The sequence below is a fragment of the Dendrobium catenatum genome, unplaced genomic scaffold (assembly GCF_001605985.2).
Source record: "Dendrobium catenatum unplaced genomic scaffold, ASM160598v2 fragScaff_scaffold_853, whole genome shotgun sequence".
NCBI classification, from domain to species: Eukaryota; Viridiplantae; Streptophyta; class Magnoliopsida; order Asparagales; family Orchidaceae; genus Dendrobium; species Dendrobium catenatum.
In genome coordinates, this window is record NW_021319315.1 from 477877 (window position 1) to 485526 (window position 7650).

Here is a 7650-nt window from a genome sequence, read left to right on the forward strand (position 1 = left end):
TATCCCATAAGTTTGAATCTTTCATCACAATTATATCGTTAAGAACAAAAAAAAAAAAAAGGCAAATACGTTTGAATCTTTCATTTGAACCTTTCATATGACCAAGTTGACGTACCAATTCCGTCTTGCTATCAAATTACAAAAACTCACTTATCATTATAATAATTTCACTTATACTTAACACATTTTTAAAAAGATAAATTAAATAATAAAATTTTTGCTAAATATTTTAAAAATACTTCTAAGATTTCATTTGGGATAACTTTCTTACTATTTTTTAAAATAATTTTGTAATAAAAAATTGTTTAAACAAATTTTTTTTTTTTAAAAAAAATATTTTAAAAAACAATAAAAAAACCGTTACAAATAAAATTATTTTTCAACAGCAGTTTTCCACTTAGGACTATTTCATTGTTTAAAGATGTAAAACAAATTTTAGAAAGCAATTATTTTATTTTCACTGATTGTGTCTATGAAAATGAAATCATTAAATTTGCAATTTTTTTGTATGTTTGTAGAATTAAAGCCAAAAAACATTTTTAGTGCGTCAAACAGTTTTTTTTTTTTTAAGAAAATCCACAGAGAGGCGTGCTCATTAATTTAAATTTTAAACAGAAAAATTGCAAGCTAGTCCTTAAAGAACCAAAATCTCTCTAATAATACAACATTGAAATAAAACCTACGAGTTACTAGTTCTACCTATTATACTTAAAAACAAGTAAAAGAACCCAGAAAATTCAGCCAAATGGATCAAACTGACCAAATAAGCCATCCAAGCAACATCAGGAAGAGCCTCACCCACACTAGTCAGCAAATACCATCTTTAAGAAATAAACAAACAAACCGGCAAAGGCAAAAATAAAGCCAAAACCCACCGGGCAATCAACAAACCCAACATTAAGAAGGAGCCCCCACAAGACCACTCACAAACCCCAACAACACAGAGACTAGAATAGCCAAAAACAACAAGGATGACCATCTGCACCCCACCTACACAGGCAGCAAACACAACCACATCCCAACCAGCAAACCAAAACCCCATAGCCCTGCTCCACCCAAGCCACACCCCAACCATGAGCCGAAATCAATCATCCAAACAGCCAACCAGAGCCCCACAACCGGAAGAGCAACTAAACCACAATAGGAGAAACAACTAAGCAAAAACCAACAACAAAGGACAAAAACCAAAACAGAAAGAATTATTATTATTCTTAGTTTTTATCCTCAGATTTACAACCCACCTTGAAACTATACAAATTTAGAAACTCGTCAACCGGTTCATCCATATCTTCCCTAGATCCCCCCACCCCTCTCAAGCCAAGGATAAAGATTCATCTATCCAATCAGATTAATCCACAGAAGTGTCTATCAATTTGATAGCCAATTGAGCTTTCAACTCATCATTAAAAATAAGAGAAATTGAGACACCAATAAATAGCACATTCTCATTCGGTCCCATACTGATGGGCGACATAGCCGATTCCAAAGCAACCAACCGAATGATTTTGTATATCTATAGCTGTTTGGGTTGAGTTCATCAAATCTTCCCATAAGTTTAAAATAGATTCAATAAATCACAATCAATTAAATTAATTTGCTTAAAGTAGCTATTCGAAAAAGTCAACCATGAACTCGCCATTTATTGTTTATTGTAGTTGCGAGAGAAAACTACTTGACCATGTAAATTCGTAAAATTGATATTGTTGAAGCACACAAAAACTTTTTGCCACTCATAACAAAGTTGCTGGAGGCTATAAAAAAGTATGATTTTCTTAAATCTAGTCCTTTAATTTGAGCTCATCAAAAGTTATATACACATTTTGATAGCTAGAAGCTATCTAGCTTTTATTTATTTTACAGCAAATACTTGTTAAGCAGTATTATATAATTTTATGTTTAACTGTTTCTTATTACTAGGTCAAGTTCAGGTCCAACCTGAACTTGACCCGTTGCCAACTGCCCGACCCGAACCTAACTTGACTGTGAAATCGGGCCAGGAATCCAAACTAGAACATGACCTGATTCAGGTTCGGATAAACCCAAAATGACCCGCCAACCCGATTTGTTCTTAATCCTAGCGTTTCTCTCCTCTCTAAGTAACTTGGTAAGGCTGAATCTAGCAGAAAACATCATCTATTGTGGGGGACTATTATGGAAAAAAAACGTGCTGTGTTATGAAAAAATAAATTGATGTTGCTTTACTTAATCATGATATGATATGATCTTTGTATATGCCTCTCTGCTCCACTTCTGCTGTCAAGCTTGCCAACTTGCTTTAGGCCATCTCCAACTCAAAAACTCAATTTTCACTCCAACATGCAATAATACACCAAAATGTAGTAACTTGTATCCAATCAAACTCTATTTTCTAATACCAAAAAAGAATATTCCTTGTATATTTTTTCTCAATATATATATATATATATCAATTTTTTGAATTAAATATATTATAAATTTTATAAAACTCGATAAAATAATTTGGAATATTAATATGTCCTAACCAAATAAATATTTATTTAATAAAATAAAAATTACATTATAACACATAAATATGAACGAAAAAAATGAAAGAGCAACTAAACATTAGAATTAGTATATTGATCTCATAAATCATTAATCAATTCATTTTGCAGTGTAATATGGGCATCTTTATTCCTGATTTGTTTATGACGAGCGATAAATTCTTGAAACTGAGTATTTTCATCCACCTCTATTTCAACCTATGGGTTGGTTAAACTGGTCCAATGATATTGCATTCATCTTTAATTATCATGTTATGCAAAATTATGCATGTAGTCATTAAAGTGATATTACATTCATCTTCAATTATCATGTTATACAAAATTATACATGTGTTCATTATATCATGCAACACATCTTAGCTCAAAAAATATACAAGTCCTACCACAATTGTTAAATGAGACTGGAGAGCTCCAAAAGCACATTCTACGTCTTTTTTTTATGCTTCCTATTTCATTGCAAAATATTATTTCTTTGGAGAATGTGGTTTTTGAATAGTTTCCACAATGCTAGACCATTTCAGATATATATTATCAGGCAAATAATAACATGTATTACATTTTTTCCTTGAATAGCGTAACAACATGAAGGAGCTATACCTTAAGTGAGATTGGCTAATAGGTGGGAATACTCTAACATGTTTATATCCATATTGCTAACATCCGAAGGACGAATGTTACTTTTTAGAATGGTGATAAATCAAGCCTACCGACGCGATCTATTTGTTGGTGGAAGTGCCTATCATATGCTTTTACTGCATCAAGTATGAGAATGTCTGAGCATGAACAATATTTAAGATATTCGATATCTCTGTCAGAAAATTATATCATTGTATATTGGATTACTTAAGAAGTAATCTTGATAAAGTTAACAATCTGCAGCATCCTGGTCATGGTTGATAAAAGTGCATCCTATAATTGGGCCTCATGTAGAGATGTGGTTAATAGTTTGTGTAAGTAGGTATTGGATCATCATATTGTTATTTGCTATGGCACGGTGGATCATCATTTTCGCATTATGTAAACTAATTATCAGTTAGAGTGTGTTTTCTTCATCTGAGGAATAAGAAGATGAAAAACTATTATGTATATTGATATTGTGATGTTAAGATCACTTGGAAATTTACTATTTGTAACAGAAATACAATTACTAGTCACATCCGATCAATGCTTCTTGAGATGTGTGAGAATCCAAAAGGACAAATTATAATGAGTGGTTACATCAGGTCAATGCTGCTTGAGAAGTGTGAAATCTTATATGACAAATTATAGTGATTGGTCACATCTGTTCAATGTTGCTTGAGATGTGTGAGAATCTTGTAGGATAAATTGCAATGACTAGTCACATCCAAACAAAGCTGGTTGAGAAGTGTGAGAATCCAAAAGACAAATTCCATTTAATGGTCACATCCATAATGATATTAAATTTCAAAGTAAGAAGGATGTCAATAAAATTGTTATATAAATAGGGATGAAGAGTATATCATATAACTAGTATATTCTACATCTGTTAAGCTTCCGAAAAATATGTCTATCTGATCAACTGCATATTCTCAAGAGTAAGATAAACTTATGCTAAATTAAGATGGAAATTTTTCAAAACCCAATCACGGGCATATATCAGTCATCGGATAACTTTTGGTCACATGTAGAAGAAGCGTACAATAATTCCAAAAGCTAAAGTTGGGAAATGCGTTAAAAAAAGATTTATTCAGTCTAATATTCATACTATCGAGAAAGCAACAAGGAAGATGCACGCATGCATTCAACAGGTTAAAAATAGATATAATGTGAGTATTCATGTTTATTATTAAAATATGTTATTTTCATTTCACAACTTATTTAATTGTAATTATGTATATTAATTTATTGTTAGATCAAGTCAAACTATTATTTACGCAAGATGAGAAGGTTAAATAAAGTTGGAAGTTTGATCATATGTGGAACATTATAAAAATTTTGAAAATTAAAAAATGGTCAATCTAGTGCTAGGCAGGCATCACATATGTCGAGCTTTGGGTATGCCTCATCAGAGTCATAAATTCTAACCCCTGAATTTGGTAAACAACAATCTCCTGAACTCTCTGTGTTTTCTCTAAATTTAGATGAAGAAAAATTTAATGTTCGTGGCTCTTAATCTGAACGATCGATTGAGATGAAGAAAGCCAAGCTATAAAAACAATTGATGAAGAGATGCCGACATTTATTAAAACTCTGGAAGATGGAAACAAACAACTTATTAAGCAATTAAAAAAAGAAGTGCGCAAAGACAATAGCATTTGGAGCTTCAAACTAAGAACCTATGCCTTAAAAGAACTTAAGAAAGAAAATAAAAACTTATTTCAAGACTTAAGTTTTATACAGAATCCTGATGTTCGTGCATTTGTCCAAGCTGAACAAGCACGAATTTGAGAAAGGTGGTTCGAACAATAATAAGATCAATAACAACCTCCTTCTTCAAACTCATTTGGACAATATCTTAGTAATCTTTGAGGAGTTGATATCAATGTTGTATATCTTAAATAAATTAATTACGTAAAAAGTATTTTAATTTCTATAAAATAATGTATTTCTAAATTATTATTATTTAATTATTAATGATAAAAAGCTACACTTAAACTTTTAAAATTAATAACCAATTTTTTAAATTAAAAAAATTAAATATATATAGTGGGTGAACAGTGCGACATCAATATTGACGTTGCACTGTACACTCGCAACCAATTAGAAAATTTTTTTGCATTCCATTGGAGTAATCGAGTGACGCTTGAGGGGGCATTGGGGAGGACTTCGAGGGGCATGTGGATGATTCCAATGAGATGTTTAATTTAAATGTGGGTCTAGAGGTTCAAAAAGCCTTTTCTATTGGGGGCGTCAAATGTTTTAGGTGAAAACAGAAAAGAAAGTAAGCTGGTTGTTTGGTTCTTCTCTATTGCTGTTGTCCCTACTTTTCGAATGGAGGCTTTTTGGGTAGGAACTTTTATTCTATCCAATGAACGTACGCATATGAAGGTTCGGTTTTAGGCAAAAAAGAGCCTGTACCGAGTTTTTGAAAAAACTCGGTACACTGAAAAAAAACTCGGTACAGGCGCTTTTTTTCCTAAAACTGAACCTTCCTTTGCGTACGTTCACTGGATAGAATAAAAGTTCTTTTGGGTAGGGGGCTCGGCTGGAGTGATTGTTGGTTGTGTTCTTCTCTACTATTGGTTGGGATTTTGAGGGGTTTTCCCTTTCTATTTCCTCGGTTGGGATTTTATTCTGGTAATTGGATTCTTTCTTCTTGCTTCTTCTATTTATTTATTATTTTTTTAAAACAAAACTATTTATTGAATAAAAAAGGAGGGGTACAACATCAAAAGACCAACAGCCCAGGATACAAAATAGTAAAAACCCAAAAAGCCAAATAAAGAAAAATAAGCAATGAAAGGGGACTCAGGAATTGAGGCCTCTAGCACAAGCCTAGCAGCCAAGCACGGGCCATCCGTAGGTGACAGTATACGATCGCAATCCATAATCCAACACCGAGGCACCCAGGTTGCCAGCTAACTCAGCCAAGAAGGGGAAGCAGGGGCCTCCTCATCATCGTCCACCAAAACACCAAAAACCATTGACGAAATCGCACGAGCCAAATCATAAACCCTATTTCTTTTTTCTTTTCCTTTTTTGCTTATTACCATTCGCATTAAGAACACCACGAACATCAGAACGGTCCTTCTCGAAATCATGTTAATCTATTTCCTCATCACTAGAAGGAGAAGAAGGGAATCCTCTAAAATTAACCAGTCAGTTTGAACCAAAATAGAGTTTTTTTGCAGACTTAGCAATATGATCATTAATTTCAGCATTAGACATAATCGAAATAGGGATATTAACAAAAATTAACATTGCCATCACAACCAACATTGGAAAGTAAAACTGATTGATCATGAACCTTCTTATCCAACACCAAATTAACAAAAGAGCTTTTGATTCACTAAGGACTTTTAATCGTTTATTTTTTTTTAATGCGTAAGCCCCTACAAGTGGGTTTTATCTAAAAAAAAAAAAAGAAAAAAGAAAAAATAGTCAAATAAATTAAGTCAAATTTTAAGATCAGCTTCTACTTTATGAAACCAGTCTAATGAAATATCAAAGCATCTCACTTTTGATGCCTTATTAATTCTTCTCTTTTGTTCATTTGGATTTAGTTTATACTTATTAGTAAGATTTAAGTGCTATCCACGTACATATTTGAATTGAATATACTATACAAAATTGTTTAAATCTATCATTTTTTATAACATAGTTCCTCTTTCAAGCAACCCACTAAGTCCTTATTGTAAAATATACGATTAGAAGTTCTAAATGATTACTTAATTAAGATTATCATTAGGAGATTAATTCAGCGGTAAACAATTTTAATTGCATAATAATCAATGTAAATTATAAAATCAAAGTTTTTTTTTTTTTAAAAGAAATCATATATAAATAAAAACAAAACGGTTACAAAGATACAAGACGGTGAGCAGAAAAACAAAAAAAGAAAAATACAGGCAAAACACGAGCTCAGTAAACGGCCGAGACTTCCAGCGTCCCTGAAGCCTCGCACGGACCGTCCAATAAGGTGAAAAATACATCCAATAACCAACCCAAAAAGCTACACCAAAGGTTGCCACCAGCAAGCTCCAGGGACGCAAGCCCCGACCACATCATTGCCCTTGCCCCAGCACAACATCAAATCTAACAACCAAAAAGCAAAACAATCCGAGGAGAGCATATTGTAAGATCAACAATGCGAAACAAACAATCATCGTTTACGTCGGCCTCTCCCCCAAAATCTACCTCGAGGGCCAACATTGAACGAAGTTCTAGCACGAACTAGAGAGAAATCATTCCCAGGGTCAGAAACCCCACATGCATCTGGAGAAGCCAAACCACCTTCAGACAATTCATTTTCAGAATCACCATCCGAAGAAACATTAAGCCAATTAAGCTGGTTCCTAATATCCAAACCAGAAGACTCACCCAAACAATTAGCCATAGCTTGCGTATCAATCAAATTCACTGGAACCTCAATTAATTTGCTGGAAATCGAACTACCCACATCTCTGATATCAGACTTAGGAGGCTCAGCCTCAAGCACAATAGGAGC